This window comes from Eleutherodactylus coqui, chromosome 4 (assembly GCF_035609145.1).
Source record: "Eleutherodactylus coqui strain aEleCoq1 chromosome 4, aEleCoq1.hap1, whole genome shotgun sequence".
Taxonomy (NCBI): domain Eukaryota; kingdom Metazoa; phylum Chordata; class Amphibia; order Anura; family Eleutherodactylidae; genus Eleutherodactylus; species Eleutherodactylus coqui.
In genome coordinates this window covers 59,583,550-59,601,184 of record NC_089840.1, presented here as the reverse complement: position 1 = coordinate 59,601,184, position 17,635 = coordinate 59,583,550, and the positions used below count along the sequence as shown (strand labels likewise).

The window sequence follows — 17,635 nt, the reverse complement described above, 5'->3', positions numbered from 1 at the left end:
CGCACAAGGGCATGCACGCATGCCCGCACGCACAAGGGCATGCACGCATGCCCGCACAAGGGCATGCACGCATGCCCGCACGCACAAGGGCATGCACGCATGCCCGCACGCACAAGGGCATGCACGCACGCACACAGGCATGCATGCAGGCACGCATGCCCGCACGCACAAGGCATGCACGCATGCCCGCACGCACACAGGCATGCACGCAGGCACGCATGCCCGCACGCACAAGGCACGCACGCATGCCCGCACGCACAAGGCACGCACGCATGCCCGCACGCACAAGGCACGCACGCATGCCCGCACGCATACGGCACGCATAAGGCACGCATGCCCGCACGCATAAGGCACGCATGCCCGCACGCATAAGGCATGCCCGCACGCATAAGGCATGCCCGCACGCATAAGGCATGCCCGCACGCATAAGGCATGCCCGCATGCCCGCACGCATAAGGCATGCACGCATGCCCGCACGCATAAGGCATGCACGCATGCCTGCACGCATGCCCGCACGCATAAGGCATGCCCGCACGCATAAGGCATGCATGCCCGCACGCATAAGGCATGCATGCCCGCACGCATAAGGCACGCATGCCCGCACGCATAAGGCACGCATGCCCGCACGCATAAGGCACGCATGCCCGCACGCATAAGGCATGCCCGCACGCATAAGGCATGCACGCATGCCCGCACGCATAAGGCATGCACGCATGCCCGCACGCATACGGCACGCATGCCCGCACGCATACGGCACGCATGCCCGCACGCATACGGCACGCATGCCCGCACGCATACGGCACGCATGCCCGCACATAGGCATACAGGCACGCACGTACGCATACACGCAGGCACGCATGTACGCATAAGGCATGCATGCATGTACGCATACAGGCATGTACGCATACAGGCACGCATGCATGTACACATGAGCATATGCAAGCAATGAAAAATTTGGCAGATGCAGCAGCTTACCTCGCTGAGTGATGTCAGATGGTGTCCGAGCGAAGCGAAATTCTTCTCGAAACGCGTCCAAACGTCAGGATCCTCTCCACACGTTATTTTGCAATAAGGCGCACAAATCTGCAAAAAAAAGACAGGTTGCGTCAGGTGGCGTCACGCAAATCTCAGGTGACGTACTCACCACACGTAGCGCACAAATCTTGGGTGTTGTCTCCACACGTAGCAGCGCACAGCGCACAAATCTCAGGTAATCGCGTCTCCACACGTAGCAGCGCACAGCGCACAAATCTCTGGTAACCGCGTCTCCACACATAGCAATGCAGCGGCATGCTGGGGATCGTGCTCGTGGACAAGGCAGCGGCGACCATGCATGCAGCGGCATGCTGGGGATCGCGGCGACAATGCAGCGGCATGCTGGGGATCGCGCTCGTGGACAATGCAGCGGCGACCATGCATGCAGCGGCATGCTGGGGATCGCGGCGACAATGCAGCGGCATGCTGGGGATCGCGCTCGTGGACAATGCAGCGGCGACCATGCATGCAGCGTCATGCTGGGGATCGCGGCGACAATGCAGCGGCATGCTGGGGATCGCGGCGACAATGCAGCGGCATGCTGGGGATCGCGCTCGTGGACAATGCAGCTGCATGGCGACAATGCAGTGGCATGCTGGGGGATCGCGCTCGTGGACAATGCAGCGGCGACCATGTATGCAGCGGCATGCTGGGGATTGCGGCGACAATGCAGCGGCATGCTGGGGATTGCGGCGACAATGCAGCGGCATGCTGGGGATCGCGGCGACAATGCAGCGGCATGCTGGGGATCGCGGCGACAATGCAGCGGCATGCTGGGGATCGCGCTCGTGGACAATGCAGCGGCATGGCGATAATGCAGCGGCATGCTGGGGATCGCAGCGACAATGCAGCGGCATGCTGGGGATCGCGCTCGTGGACAATGCAGCGGCATGCTGGGGATCGCGCTCGTGGACAATGCAGCGGCATGCTGGGGATCGCGCTCGTGGACAATGCAGCGGCATGCTGGGGATCGCGGCGACAATGCAGCGGCATGCTGGGGATCGCGGCGACAATGCAGCGGCATGCAGAATTGGCCGCCTCTCCGCCAATGCGCGCAGGGGAAGTAAGAGCGCAATTAAATGAGCAGATGCAGCAGCTTACCTTGGCTTTTAGTAGTCCTGTGTAAAACGTCCGCTGGCAAATCCACTTGCGCAAAAGATGTAAAACTTCCGCTGGCAAATCCACGTGCGCAAAAGAAATAATCACCTTTGGCAAAAGCACAAAAAAAACCTGCCAAAAAGCACAAAAAAAACCTGCCAAAAAGCACAAAAAATACCTGCCAAAAAGCACAAAAAATACCTGCCAAATCAATAACTCTCTGTGCCACACACGAGTGGCATGTAAACCGCGGGCAAGGCACAATCCTGTGTCCACACGAGTGCATGGCAAGGCACTGAACATGTGAAAGCGCGGGCAAAGCACAATCCTGTGCACGGCAATGCGCGGGCACGCCGCTGTTGGCTGAATCGGCCGCACAGGAGAACTCAGGCAGCACAATCCTGTGCACGGCAATGCGCGGGCACGCCGCTGTGTCACGTGGTGCCGATTCCAGCCAGCTGATTGGCTGAATCGGCCCCATAGGAGAACTCAGGCCTCCTTTGGTAATATGCATCCGGGAGAGCATGGAGGTCCCTCCTCCTCCGGGGGAGAGGCCGCTACTATCCCGGGAACAGGAAGTGAGAGGGGGCCGAGCGAGCGGCGTCATGTGAGGAGGAGGAGGGCGAGCGGCTGCGTGCAGCATTGAGGAACAGCCACCCTCCCCAGCAGTGCGGGCACCATGGCGGAGGGCGAGCGGCTGTGTGCAGCACTGAGGAACAGCCACCCTCCCCAGCAGTGCGGGCACCATGGCGGAGGGCGAGCGGCTGCGTGCAGCATTGAGGAACAGCCACCCTCCCCAGCAGTGCGGGCACCATGGCGGAGGGCGCACGCCATACAGACAGGAATGAGACCTTCATGTTGGTTTTTTGTGTTTATGGTCAGTCATGGTGACGGGAATCTATAGGCATCTCTGACAGGAATCTATTGGCGCCGCTGACATTAATCTATAGGCGCCTCTGACACGAATCTATAGGCAACTCTGTCTGGAATCTATAGTAGTCTCTGACAGGAATCTATGGACGCTCCAACAGGACTCCATAGGCACCCCTGACAGGAATCTATAGGGGCTCTGACATTGCTCTATAGGCACCTTGGCTGGTGCTCTATAGGCTCATCTGACAGGAATCTATAGGCGCTCTGACAGGGATCTGCATGCGCCTCTGACAGGAATGAGACTCATGCTGGTTGTTTTGTGTTTATAGTCAGTCACGGTGACAGGGATCTATAGGCGCCCCTGACAGGAATCTGTAGACGCTCTGACATGAATCTATAGGCGCCTCTGACAGGAATCTATAAACACAGACAGGGATCTATAGGCGCCTCTGACAGGAATCTATAAACACACAGACAGGGATCTATAGGCGCCTCTGACAGGAATCTATAAACACAGACAGGGATCTATAGGCGCCTCTGACAGGAATGAGACTTATGCTGGTTTGCGTTTATAGTCAGTCATGGTGACTGGAATCCACAGGCGTCTCTGCCAGGAATCTATAGGCGCTCTGACAGGACAATTGTGCATTGGTGGCCTGAGTATTGGTGCGCTGTAATCTGATGTTCGCAGTGCCTACATACATTTCTCTAATGTTCCATTTCCTACGGGTCTAGCAGGCCGAGCGTTCCTCTAAAGGCTCCTTCGCCGACCACATAAAGTTGGCCAACGATCTACCGCCATTGGGTAATCGTCTCGTCCACACAAGCCTAAAAATGCTCACTGATCGCCGAACCATCTCCCTGTGTGAGCAGGTAGATGTACAGCCGGCTTATGGCTGGGTTCACACAAGGCGGAAACCTCGCCGAATGTCCACAACGGGACCGCACAGAAATTCCACCAGATTACCACAGCTGAAGTCCCAAGACATTTGGCACAGGTTTTGAAGGCGGCTTATGCCACAGCGGCCATATCTCTCAATACAGAGAAGAGAGCCCGCAGTAGAAACGGCGATACAATTGACATACTGTGGCTTTGAATTCCACGCGAATGTCAGTTTTAGCGCAGCTTGGCCGCAGTGAACTGTCCGAAGGCGTGTGGATGAGATTTTTGCAAATCTTGTCCACTTTGTTGCTAAGTCTCAGGCTGAAGATTGCAGGCGGAACTTCCATGAGGAAAGTCTGCACGGAAATTCCGCAGCAATTCCGTCCCGTGTGAACCCAGCCTATGGGGGCAAACCAGTATATTACCGATCATTCATCCCCATAGAAAGTACTGTACAGGGATCGGACTGCTGAGGACTGGGGGAAAGTGTTATTCTCTGATGAAGCACCCTTCGGACTATTTGGGACATCTGGAAGAACAATAGTCCGTAGAAGAAAGGCTGAGAGCTACCTCGAGTCCTGTGTCAGGCCAACAGTAAAGTATCCTGAGTAGAGATGAGCGAACGTACTCGGATAAGCACTACTCGTCCGAGTAATGTGCTTTATCCGAGTACCTCCCCGCTCGTGCTGAAAGATTCGGGACGCGCTGCGGAGCGGGGAGCTGCAGGGGAGAGCGGGGAGGAACGGAGGTAAGATCTTTCTCTCCTTCTCTCCCGCCCGCTCTGCCCCGCTCCCCGCTGCGACTCACCTGTCAGCAGCGGAGCACCCCGAATCTTTCAAGACGAGTACAGCGGTGCTCGGATAAGGCACATTACTCGGACGAGTAGTGCTTATCCGAGTACGTTCGCTCATCTCTAATCCTGAGACATTCATGTGGGGGGGTCGCTTCTCCTTGGAGCAGGCTCACCCATAATTTTACCTAAGAACACGGCTACGAATAAAGAATATTTAAATCTCCAAGATCAACTTCTTCCAACCGTCTAGGAGCAACTTCGTGATGAGCAATGCTTTCTCAAGCATGACGGAGCACCATGTCACAAGGCAAAAGTGATCACTAAGTGACCAAAACATTGAAATTTTGGGTTCATGACCTGGAAACGCCCCAGATCTCAATCCCACTGATAACCTGCGGTCAATCCTCAAAAAATGGGCGGACAATCAAAAACACAAATTGTCATAAATGCCGAGCATGGATTAGGCAAGAATGGCTTGCCGCATCAGTCAGGATTTGGCCCAGACGCTGATATCCACAGTTTGGGGCGAACTGCAGAAGTTTTGAAAAAATAAGGGTCAATACTATAAATACTGAGCCTTTAGCAAGGCTCACACGCGTGTGACCTCATCACGTATTACACTGCGTAATACGCGGTGAATGGACGCAATGAAAGTACCTTGATTTTCATTAACCCACTCACAGGAGTGTTTTTTATTATAGATGAGCGAGCATGCTCGTTTAGAGCAATTACTGGAACAAGCATAGCTTTTTTTTGAGTAACTGCCTACTCCGGCGAAAAGATTCGGGGGTGGAGCGGGGGGGGGGGGGGGGGGGGGGGTGGGGGCGGGTAGCGAAGGGGAACAGGGTGGAGATCTCTTCCCGCCCCCCCCCCCCCCCCCCGCAACTCCACGCCACCCTCTTTTTGCCTGAGTAGGCAGTTACTCGAAAAGCGATGCTCGTTCGAGTAATTGCACAAAACGAGCATGCTCGCTCATCTCTATTTTTATTGTATATAATAAGCATGTTCTATTTTACTATTAAAGGGGTTGTCTCGCGCCGAAACATGTTTTTTTTCCATAGGCCCCCCGTTCGGCGCAGGACAACCCCAAAGGCTGTGTTAAAAAAAAAAAAAAATTTTATTACCCGAATCCCCGCTCTGCGACGTCTTCCTTCTTCCTTCTTCTTCCTTCACCAAGATGGCCGCCGGGATCTTCACCCACGATGCACCGCGGGTCTTCTCCCATGGTGCACCGTGGGCTCTGTGCGGTCCATTGCCGATTCCAGCCTCCTGATTGGCTGGAATCGGCACATGTGACGGGGCGGAGCTACGAGGACCAGCTCTCCGGCACGAGCGGCCCCATTCACCAGGAAGAAGACCGCATAGCGAAAGCGCATCTAAAAAAGCAAGAAGACATCAGAATTAGACGGATCCATGGCGACGGGGACGCTAGCAACGGAGCAGGTAAGTGAATAACTTCTGTATGGCTCATATTTAATGCACGATGTATATTACAAAGTGCATTAATATGGCCACACAGAAGTGTATAAGCCAACTTGCTGCCGCGAGACAACCCCTTTAATTACCCGCTATAGAGCCCTATTGTTCTCCGTGGGCAAATGCTATACATATGCATTACATTGCGTATGTGCGGTATTTATATCCAACAACCCCAAGAGACAAAGCGGGAAATGAAAAAGAAAACTGCGCATGCCAGCATGTGGGAGATGTCGTGCGCAGTGCAGAATTGCTGTCCTACACAGCCATATGCCTGCACACCATCAGCTCACAGAGTGGTGAAATATATGCAGCGTTTTACGCATACGCTCGTGGGAGCCGGCCCTTTGCTTAAATTTGATCATAAACGTTGAAAATCTTGCTTATAATGCTTATAATTGTACTTCGGTATAACATAGAAACATCTGACTGAGGCTACCTGCACTCGTGCAAGCGCAATATCAGGCCGAGAAACTGAGCCCAATATTGCACTCGCCAACGTGCGTTTTTATGGCAATGTGTTTTACTGCCCCATTGAAAACAATGGGCGATGTGTTCCGACTAATGCGAAAAGATAGAACATGCAGCTCGTGTGTTTGACTCCAATCAAAGGAATGGGGTTTATATTCATGCAAGATTTGTGCGTCTTGCAATGCACAAATCTCACGCAAGTTTCTCGGCTGTGTGAAACCGGCTTGAAAGATCACCGAAGCAGTAAAGTTTGAGAAAAAACAAAATTTATGCCGGTCTAAAAACTTTTGGCCTCAGCAGTACATGGATATTTTAAAACTCCAATTCCAAAAAAGTTGAGACACTGTGTAAAATGTAAATAAATGTACAGAAAAAAAAGAATATGGTGTGATTGTTCTCAGGAAGAGAAACCAAGTAATCTTGTAGATATGATACCTTTTAATGCCTAACAAAAATACATGATGTTAATGCGAGCTTTTGGACCACACAGGGTCCTTCCTCAAATGGATCCAAAGAGGTGTGTATATAATATATACTCCGTTTCCCTGGAAATAAGACATAGCATGATTTTCTAGAATTTTTGAGGATGCAAAATGATTTTTCAGGCTTTTTGAGGATGCTTGAAATATAAGCCCTACTCCAAAATTAAGCCCTGCTAACAGTTAATTAAAAAAGTCAATTTAAATAGTGTCCAGGCAGCTATACATGTAAAAAAAAAACTTTTTGAACAAAAATTAATATAAGACACTGTCTTATTTTCGGGGAAACACGGTATATATAGACACACCCACACATACTTATGACAAGGCACAGACATAGGCCGCCTGCACACGGGCGGAAATCCCGCGGCGGTATTTCCTACGGGATTTCCGCCACTGAAAGTCTGCATAGGAGTGCATTACAATACGCACTCCTATGCAGACGGCATGTCCTATTTTTGTGTGGGGCTCGCACTCACCCGGCCGGCGGCTCCGGTCTGCGCATGCGCCGGCTGCGCGGCAGCCGGCACATGAAAGAGCCGGGGCCGCCAGGCGCGGGTGAGTACGTGCTCGTCACTGCAGGCTCTCGGGTCGGGTCCCGCTGCGAGAATTCTCGCTGCCGGATCCGACCCGCTCGTCTGCAGGCGGCCATAGTGTGATTAATTTGCACTTAAGAGACTAACTACTACAACAGAAGTACAAACATAGATGTGAAGGTTTTATGCAATGATTTGGAAATCTCATATAGCCATATTTTATTCACAAGGGAATGTAGAACACATCAGAAGGGGGAAGGGAGACATTTTTCTATTTAATTTAAAAAAATTCTATGTAAAATTAATCCCTCCCCTAGAAGGAGTTGTCGGAATCCAATGAAACTTTATATGTGTCACTGTAATGTTGATATAAATGATTACAATATCAGAGCAAAAGGATAATTTATTGCATAAAACTGACCCCTTACAGGGAGGCTCTAGTACCCTGTTGTGCCGACTCTAGCTTGGATACAAGATGTGATACGGGCAGGCATGGAGGCTCTAGTACCCTGTTGTACCGCCTCTAGCTTGGATACAAGATGTGATACGGGCAGGCATGGAGGCTCTAGTACCCTGTTGTACTGCCTCTAGCTTGGATACAAGATGTGATACGGGCAGGCATGGAGGCTCTAGGACCCTGTTGTACCGCCTCTAGCTTGGATACAAGATGTGATACGGACAGGCATGGAGGCTCTAGTACCGTGTTGTACTGCCTCTAGCTTGGATACAAGATGTGATACGGGCAGGCATGGAGCCTCTAGTACCCTGTTGTACCACCTCTAGCTTGGATACAAGATGTGATACGGGCAGGCATGGAGGCTCTAGGACCCTGTTGTACCGCCTCTAGCTTGGATACAAGATGTGATACGGACAGGCATGGAGGCTCTAGTACCCTGTTGTACTGCCTCTAGCTTGGATATAAGATGTGATACAAGCAGGCATGGATGCTCTAGTACCCTGTTATACTGCCTCTAGCTTGGATACAAGATGTGATACGAGCAGGCATGGAGGCTCTAGTACCCTGTTATACCGCCTCTAGCTTAGATACAAGATGTGAACTGGAATGGCATGCAACATATCTGTCCACATTTGCTGTAATTGAACCTCTAGGTCATGCAAACCCGTAGGCTACAGAAGTTGGCATCCCAGATGTTCCTATACATGTTCTATTGGTAATACATCTGGTGACTGGGCAGCCACGAAAGTGTGACAATGTTGTGGGGACATTCCTGTGACCCCCTTGTGTGTGCGGCCGAGTATTATCCTGCTGGATGCCTCTTGGAAGCCGCCATGAGAGGAACACATGTGGCTGCAGGATGTCCTTAACATATATCGCTGAGCAGTCGTTGTCCCTTGTACCACTACTAGGGGTGACACCGACTGTCATATGCGATGGCCCCCCAGACAATCACACCAGCAGTGACCACTGCTTGGTCTCCAGACATGAACACAGCAATCGTCAATGCACAACCTGGATTCATCATTGAAGACAACCCAATTTCACTCCATAGCAGTCATGGTTCCACATACAGCACTGGAAATACTTCATAGAACACAGACTAAACATCTTTCACAAGCTAAGCTTACTAAGTACGGCATTTTTTTGCTGGACCCCTCTCACATCACAATCAAAAGATACATGGTCTTGAATCCAGCTACTTCCATTGAATTCAGAAGAGGGGGAAATAGAGGGTGAACATCAAATGCATGACTGTTTAGCGTTATTGGAAAATGAGACCAGGGGTCTTAAAAATGTTGAAAACCCCAGTGCTAATGCAGATTTTGGTTTTTTTGTAGATCGATCCAGATACCATGAAAATGAACAAGCAAAAACAGGCTCTGCTCTAGTAACCCACAACGAGATAACTGTGTAGAAAGCACTCCCTACTGGGAAGTCGGCTCAGGAGGCTTAGCTGAAGCTTGTAAAATGGCTAAAGGTAAGGGCTTATTCACACATCCGTTTTTCACACCCGGCCGATATACAGTGTCCCTTTCTGCAAGGGGAGGAGGCGGGTTGGGCTGGGAGCAGTGCCTTGAGCTCCTGCCCCTCGCCACTGTTTGTAATGGGAGGGGCGGGGGTGGAGCTAAGTTCCACCCATTGCAAATAGTGGAGAGGGGGCAGGAGCTCAGTGCACTGCTCCCAGCCCAACCCGCCTCCTCCCCCTGCAGAAAGGGACACTGTATATCGGCCGGGTGTGAAAACCCGGCTGATATACAGACGTGTGAATAAGCCCTAAGACTGTTAACGTCTACACCAATTCGAGGTAAATTCAATTTTGCAGCTTTGTAAAGCAGAAGAAATTTTGTTGGATCATTGGGTAAATCAAAAAATCCCCATAGAAATCAATTGGGTGCGCAAATGTACGTAAAATACGCAAGAAAATGCATGAAATACTGCATAATTCCGCTGGAAAAAGAACACATCTGGAACTCATTAAGACTAATTAGTCATTTTAATCTGTGCGTCTTTGTTTGCCACACGCAAATGGTCATGTTTGTGGGCGCAAAAAGTACAGTAAAATCTGCAGATGCACACGCAAAAAGCATTGTGCATTCTGCGAAAATGCTATGCTCATGCACGTGCAAATACGCCTATGTGAAGGCGGCCTCAAAGGGAGAAAAAAAGGAGTGGCACTAAAAGGGTGCAGGCCAGATGAGAGGGAAGTCTGGAAAAAAGGCAAACACCTGTGCCTCCCCGAATGCTCTACTCTATGATGTCACATTTGAGCCATGGACAAACTCACTTTGCTTGGATTATCCCGGGGTTCAACAATGCTGTGAATGATGTAGTGGCTTGAAAAAGGGTACTACATAACGCTGTTTAGCTATGGGGACCAGTGATATAATAACCGGCCCTAGGAGTTTATTCTGAGTCATTTTGCACAAGGGATGCAGGTAACCTAGCAACCAGTTAGGTCATTTTTAATCAGCTGCACAAGATAGAAAAAATACCTAGAGACTCAGATAATGAAAGTAGCCTAGCAACCAAATAGGTTGTGATTGGCTGCAGACAGACTGGTCAGGTCACAAGGGCAATAAAGAGCTAGAGACAACTGTTGCAGGAGGCAGAGCAGAAGAAGGAAGGGCAGAAGAAGAAGGTAAGAGAGAAAAAAGGGAGAAACAGGAGAGCAAACAAAGGAGAGTCAGCGGTGACAGTGAGTAGAGGAGAGATAGGAGAGAGAGCTGAGATGAAGAGAGAGAGATAAAGAGATGTAAATATGAAGAGGGATGGCGAAAAGAAATTCAGAGTAAGCTCCCAGTATATAAATGTGTTAGACACAAGTATCTTCATTGTTGCAAAATTGTATATCATTTGTTAATCACTGTGTGTGTTGAAGAGAATTACCTCACCTGCCTGTCTGATTTCATAAAAACACTGTGTTTACTACAAGTTAAGCAAAATATCTGGCTCCGTGTGTTATTCAGCACCTCACTACTACAAATCGTGCCCAAGGGCACTGACGTCCGAGCTAAAAAATAAAACCAATCATAATTACCCACTAATAAGCCCACCATACCAGGTTTGTGCACGGTTGCATTACTTGCGCCTGACTCAACTCAGGCAAACTTGCCAAAGTACCTCCTTGCTGTATTTTAAGGTCAGAGTAGCCATTCCAGTAACTGCAGATTGACTACATACAACTGCCTAAAGTAGGTGTGTGGGAGTTTGTATTGGTTTGCATAGACCTCTTCTCAGGTTGACTGGAGGCATGGCCGGTACAACATGCCAATGCCAAAACTACAGCTAAGAAATTACTGAATTAAAGGGGTTGTCCCGAGGCAGCAAGTGGGGTTATACACTTCTGTATGGCCATAATAATGCACTTTGTAATATACATTGTGCATTAATTATGAGCCATACAGAAGTTATAAAAAGTTTTTTACTTACCTGCTCCGTTGCTAGCGTCCTCGTCTCCATGGTGCCGACTAATTTTTGGCCTCCGATGGCCAAATTAGCCGCGCTTGCGCAGTCCGGGTCTTCAGCAGTCTTCTATGGAGCCGCTCGTGCCAGAGAGCGGCTCCGTGTAGCTCCGCCCCGTCACGTGCCGATTCCAGCCAATCAGGAGGCTGGAATCGGCAGTGGACCGCACAGAAGAGCTGCGGTCCACGAAGACAGAGGATCCCGGCGGCCATCTTCAGCGGTAAGTATTGAAGTCACCGGAGCGCGGGGATTAAGGTAAGCGCTCCGGTAAGCTTCCTTTACTTCCCTGCATCGGGGTTGTCTCGCGCCGAACGGGGGGGGGGTTGAAAAAAAAAAAAAACCCGTTTCGGCGCGGGACAACCCCTTTAAGTTTATATGGTGTACTAGAAGCCATAGAAAATAATAGACGCATTTTACTGGCCAGACACTTCATATTATCCTATAGGGATTAGGAATTACTCAAGCGTTACACACTCCTTATGACCCCCAGAATATTGGTAAGGTAGAAAGATTAAATGACACCTTGAAGTTGGAAATACAGAAAGCCATGGAGGAGACAAGTCACTATGCCTAATAGGAAGACTAAGCTGTCCCCATATAAAGCTTTGTTTGGTAGAGCCCCTGTAACAGGCCTATATTTTCCCCAACAGCTCCAGACCCAGGATGGGGACCTTACCTCCTGTGTGAATGCTCTGCACCAGAAATTGACTGCCACTCATAAACGTGTATTTACCTTGACTCCAGATGCAGAGGCAAAAAAGGGGTTACAAAACTTGCATCCAGGAGACTGTGTTAACATGAAAAGACATACAAAGATAAGTTTGGAACCCAGATTTGATGGTCCGTACCAGATCCAACTGACAACTGCCACTTTCAAATTGGAATGAAAAGACACCTGGATACACTGCAGCCATTGCAAAAAAGGTTTTGGCTCCAAAGCCTGAGAAATGCTTGAAAGGCTGTTTCCACTGTTATGAAGAATCCTCAGTATAAAGGGACTCAATGGTGTAGTAAAGGAAGATTGGGACAGAGTGTCCCCTAGATTTACCTGAACTCTGGGGACTAACTTGGGAGGATCTCTGTGGATCGGCCTGACTACGGCGGGATACCTCCTTAGGTGGCTGGGTACCGCGGCCTCTGCTCTCTGCACTTTCTGCTCAGACTGCTGAGGGGGTAAGCGGCCGCCACCTTTCGACACTCAGACTGGCTCTGCCAAGGATCGGGACTCAGCATTGGGGCATCGAGACTCAGGTATACCAGGCTCCTTCTGTGTCCTGGACCTTTTGGGGTCCATGGACTCTCTCCCTATGGCAACTTCGGAGTGGAGGTTGCTTCTGCCATCTTTGCTGCTCAAGAGGCAGATCGAAAGGTCTTCAGTTGTGTCAGAGAAAATTCTAAGTACAGCACCAATCAGGCCCGCCCCGCTGCCGGCGGTAAAGAAGAAACACCACACGGAGGTCTGGTATAGTTCCTCACACGGGGACATGACTGCGCCCTTTATTACAGATTACATGGGATCTTATACCCTTTGGTCTCATAACTAGAAATGGGTGATGGGCTCATTGGCTCAACTCCACCGTATAACCATATATGGAAAGTCCGGATTTCCGGCCTGAGACAGTGAAAGTTCAGATGCATAGTTGAACGGTCTTCATCTAGATATGGCGCTTCTGGGAAAACGGCCAAGTACACGGCCTTGTGTCTGGTTCTTCTTTGCTGTGTTTTAAAATACATTTTGTCTTCGCCTGGCAAGGCCTTTGGAATATCTGGTATAAGGCGAAGTATTAAGTTTTTCATAGAGTTAGTACATATAAGAATAAAGTTAGTATACATATAAAAAGAAAGGCACATAACTATATCTATATAAATGTATATATTCCAGTGTTTTCTTTTCTACCTACAAGGATATATATGTATCCTCAGTTGGACCTTTCCCGAATACCTCACCCTCAGCTGCAACATGCATCACTGTTTAGAGCAGAGTTCCTCTGCAAAATGCTGCTGCAGGAAAACATTTTGGAGTGCCCCCTCACAATCCAGGTCCCACCTGCAGGCCATGTCTGCAAACTGCTTAATCGAAACCAAGGGATAACACACATGTAAACTGCTCCTCTATCCCGACTGTGCTAATTATACAAGCCTGGCAGAAGATTTAATGCGACAAAGTGGTAAACGTCACCATAAACTCACCACAGTGATTTACAGATATTTGCACCCCATATATTGTCACAACCAGCATTAAAAGTGACTATATTCAGTGGATATCTTCTCGCTATTCTACACAGAAGACAAAAAAAAAATCTTCTTCTGCTCTACCTAACGTCCAGAGCAATGTCAAATTTTTATTGTCCCTTTTAGTAGACTAAAGTCACCCAGGATTAAAAAGTGTATTTATCCATTCAACAGCACATAGACATTACTACCACCTAGTGGCTAGATCTGATATGACAACAGATCCTATATATCATTCAAGATTAATTATGAAAATACCACTCATCTAATACTCGATGAACTTGATTAATGCTTAACTAACCTGACACTCTCAACTTTGGAGGCTGAAAACGGACTACAATATGGCCCACATAGGATTATGACATCCTGGTGAAGTTGTGCCTGCAACAAGCACCTTGAAGAGAGGACATTTAGTGGAAGAGACTCCTTTTTTCTTACATTCCCCCTTTCATTAAGTGGGCTATTTAAAATATACCAACAATGAGTCCCTCACAACTAAAATCCAGTAGATATAACCAGAGTTCCTGCTCTTCAACAAAACAAACATACAAAGCTTTACCCAGATCAATCCCCCCCCAGAGGATTCCTCCCGTTCATCTACTGAAGATCTTCCACTCTCTTTAAATTCACCCCCATTGAGTCCTAATCCATTGGAATCTACAACCACTCCTCCCTCGTATGCTCTCCTGACCCAAATACAAGCAATATTATAAAAAGAACTGTCAAAAACATTAGCCAACATAACTGCCAAACTCAGAAAAGAAATCTGTGACCTCGGACAAAGAACATCAGCTCTTGAAGAATGCATGGGCAATGCCACTACTGTACTAGAATCTCCCGAGAAAGAAGTGGAACAATTACACGATGAAATATAATTCCTTCATAATAAGCTGGAAGATGTTCAAAATGTCCTTTTAAAAGGACATTTATAAATCAGGGCTACCATCCTACCTCAATTGATGACCAAATCACCAGAGCCACCAGGATACCCAGAAATCAACTACTTCAATACAAGGAGAAGGAAGAAAATGGTTGAATACCTCTAGTAGTGACCTACAATCCGCAGCTAGATGTACTAAGGAAAACCGCAAAGAAACTCCATCATACCCTACACAAGGAAGACCGTCTGAACACCAAATTCCCGCACCCTCCCCTCCTATGTTACAGGCAACCTCCAAATTTGAGGAACCTTATCAGGAGTGCATTGCCCTCTGACATACAAAAAGGAACTTATCCCTGTAATACAAGGAGCTGCAAAACCTGTTCACATATACTGACCGCAAACAAGATACAAATCCCCAACACACAACAGGACTATAAGATCCTGGGGACATTCACATGTTCCATGTCTGTCTGATGTTTTGTACCCGTTCCTGTGCAGTAAATGTCATTTTGAGGGTCTTTATGTTGGAGAAACAGGACAAAAACTGAAAGCGAGTGTCAGGACAGTGTCCGGGATATGGGGGTCCCTGAGAAATCCCGCAACCCCTGTCCCTGCCTACTTGCCCCCTGGGCTAACCCCCAGGGCAACAACTGGGCGGCGGTCCCTACCCTCACTAGACAAACAGACACTGAAGACAAACAAACGGTAGAATAGTTAGACAATCCGGGTCGGCAACAGGAGGGTACGCAGTACAGACGGGAAGGCAAAAACGTACTCAGAGTCCAAAAGCAGAAGTCAGAAAAGCCGGGGTCACAAGAGCAGTCAAAATATACGCGGGTGCAGCTGGAGAACCAAACTAACACTGGCAAGGGCTGGAAGGAAAACACACATTTAAATGTTGTCAGAACTCCCGCCCCAGCAGCTGATTGGGGCGGGGAGCCTGACAGCAGCAGGGCCCATCAAGGCGGTGCTGGGGACACGTCCCTAGCCTTGCTGAACAGACAGTTACCAAGGAAGCATGCTTGGTAGTCAAGGAAATAGAGAAGCACCTGCTGCCTCCCTAGCAACCCGGCGGCGACCAGTTTTACAGCGGCCAGGGGAGATCACTAGAACCGGGGCTCCCCTACGCCGCACTCCTGTAACCCGGGTGGCAGGACCGGTAGTGTGGGCACGGCGGCTCCGAGAGTTGCTGGTTCTGACAGCGAGGATGAGGTCTCGCCGCCACACAATTAAAGAAAGAAAGACAGAGTTACCTGTGCCTGATCATTTTTTTAGTCATGGACACAACATAGAACATATGAAGTTTACTATATTAAAAGGCAACTTCAAATCTCAATGTCATAGAAGAATTTAGGAGTACAAGATTTTAACAATCTTTGACACTCTCATTGGGAGTGGCTTCATGCAGCATTGGAGATTATAGAAATTTATAGCGGAGATAACGCGCTGGCCTGGTGACCCCTTAACATCAATTTAGAAACCATGAAACCTTCACATCCCTCATCATTGGACCCCTTAACACCAATTTAGAGACCATTAAACTTTCACATCCCTCATCATTGGACTTATTATTATTAAACTCCTCTACTCATACTGTTCTGGTATTGTTGTAAGTGTAAATTAATCACACCATGTCTGTGCCTTTTCATATGTATGTAGATATAAATCTATGCTCCTTCGGATCTATTCCATTAAGCCCGAAGAAGAACCCTAGGTAGGTTTGAATGCTCGCTATAACATCTTGCCTTTTTGTTAGCCATTAAAAGGCATCATATCTACAAGATTACGTCGTTTCTCTTGCTGAGAACAATCACATTTTGCTCTACTGGCTAACACCGCACCAAACTTTTTTCTTTTTACCTAATGCTTATGTTTGCTTGTTGGCAACCCCTTCCCACCCTTACCTTTCCCTTCTCTCCCTTACCCCTTCCTCTCACCTTCTCTTGTGGAGTCATAGTCCCAAGATACAAAAACAATATAAGGTATTTTTGTTAGCCATTAAAAGGTATCATATCTACAAGATTATTTGGTTTCTCTCACTGAGAATAATCACATTTTGCTCTACTGGCTAACACGGTACTAAACCTTTTTTCGTTGTGTCTGATATCTGATGCTCTTCTTATAGTGCTGCCTCCCTTATACTTGTGGGGGTTGGTGTATTAGTTTATAGAGCTGACCCAGGGTCTCTGTGCCTTGTAGCCAGACCTTTCCTATAAGGTATTCTGCTCCCCTATGCCTGGTTATGCAGCTTCTGCTCTTGTGGTTATATGGCTTGATATTTACAGTTCTTTATTCTGATATAATTTATGCTTTTTTTTAATAGATATTGAGCCTTCCAGTAGACCATCAATGAAGAGAAGACTTAGAACAAGCCATGCAATATGTACTTTTAGCCACCTCCTGTCGAGTTATCATACATTCATGCCATATCTGCTTTTTTCATTTACAGACCAGAAAAATATTTTTTTCTCTCGTGATGAAGGGAGAAAATCTGAAAGAGATTATGCTTGTACTGTGTGCTACCTGTGTCTGGGGACCGCTCTTCTTTCATCTGCAGAGATCGGGTTTCCTTCAGCAAGGGATGGAGCTAAAGCAACATTCAATAGACTCTTCCTGCAGCTTAAAGGGGTTGTCCCGAGGCAGCAAGTGGGTCTATACACTTCTGTATGGCCATAATAATGCACTTTGTAATATACATTGTGCATTAATTATGAGCCATACAGAAGTTATAAAAAGTTTTTTACTTACCTGCTCCGTTGCTGGCGTCCTCGTTCCCATGGTGCCGACTAATTTTCGCCCTCCGATGGCCAAATTAGCCGCGCTTGCGCAGTCCGGGTCTTCTGTAGTCTTCTATGGAGCCGCTCGTGCCAGAGAGCGGCTCCGTGTAGCTCCGCCCCGTCACGTGCCGATTCCAGCCAATCAGGAGGCTGGAATCGGCAGTGGACCGCACAGAA

General features: G+C 48.6%; 1 protein-coding gene across 1 annotated transcript in view; it reads right to left on the bottom strand.

Annotated features, from left to right (window-relative positions):
• The window catches only part of BLTP2 (bridge-like lipid transfer protein family member 2), a 75,420-nt gene extending 72,720 nt beyond the window's left edge, over window positions 1-2,700 (bottom strand). Inside the window, exon 1 of the mRNA XM_066599542.1 lies at window positions 2,655-2,700. The gene's annotated coding sequence lies outside the window, so the exon portion shown is untranslated. The remainder of the gene's footprint in view (window positions 1-2,654) is intronic.
• Window positions 2,701-17,635: the final 14,935 nt, after the last annotated feature.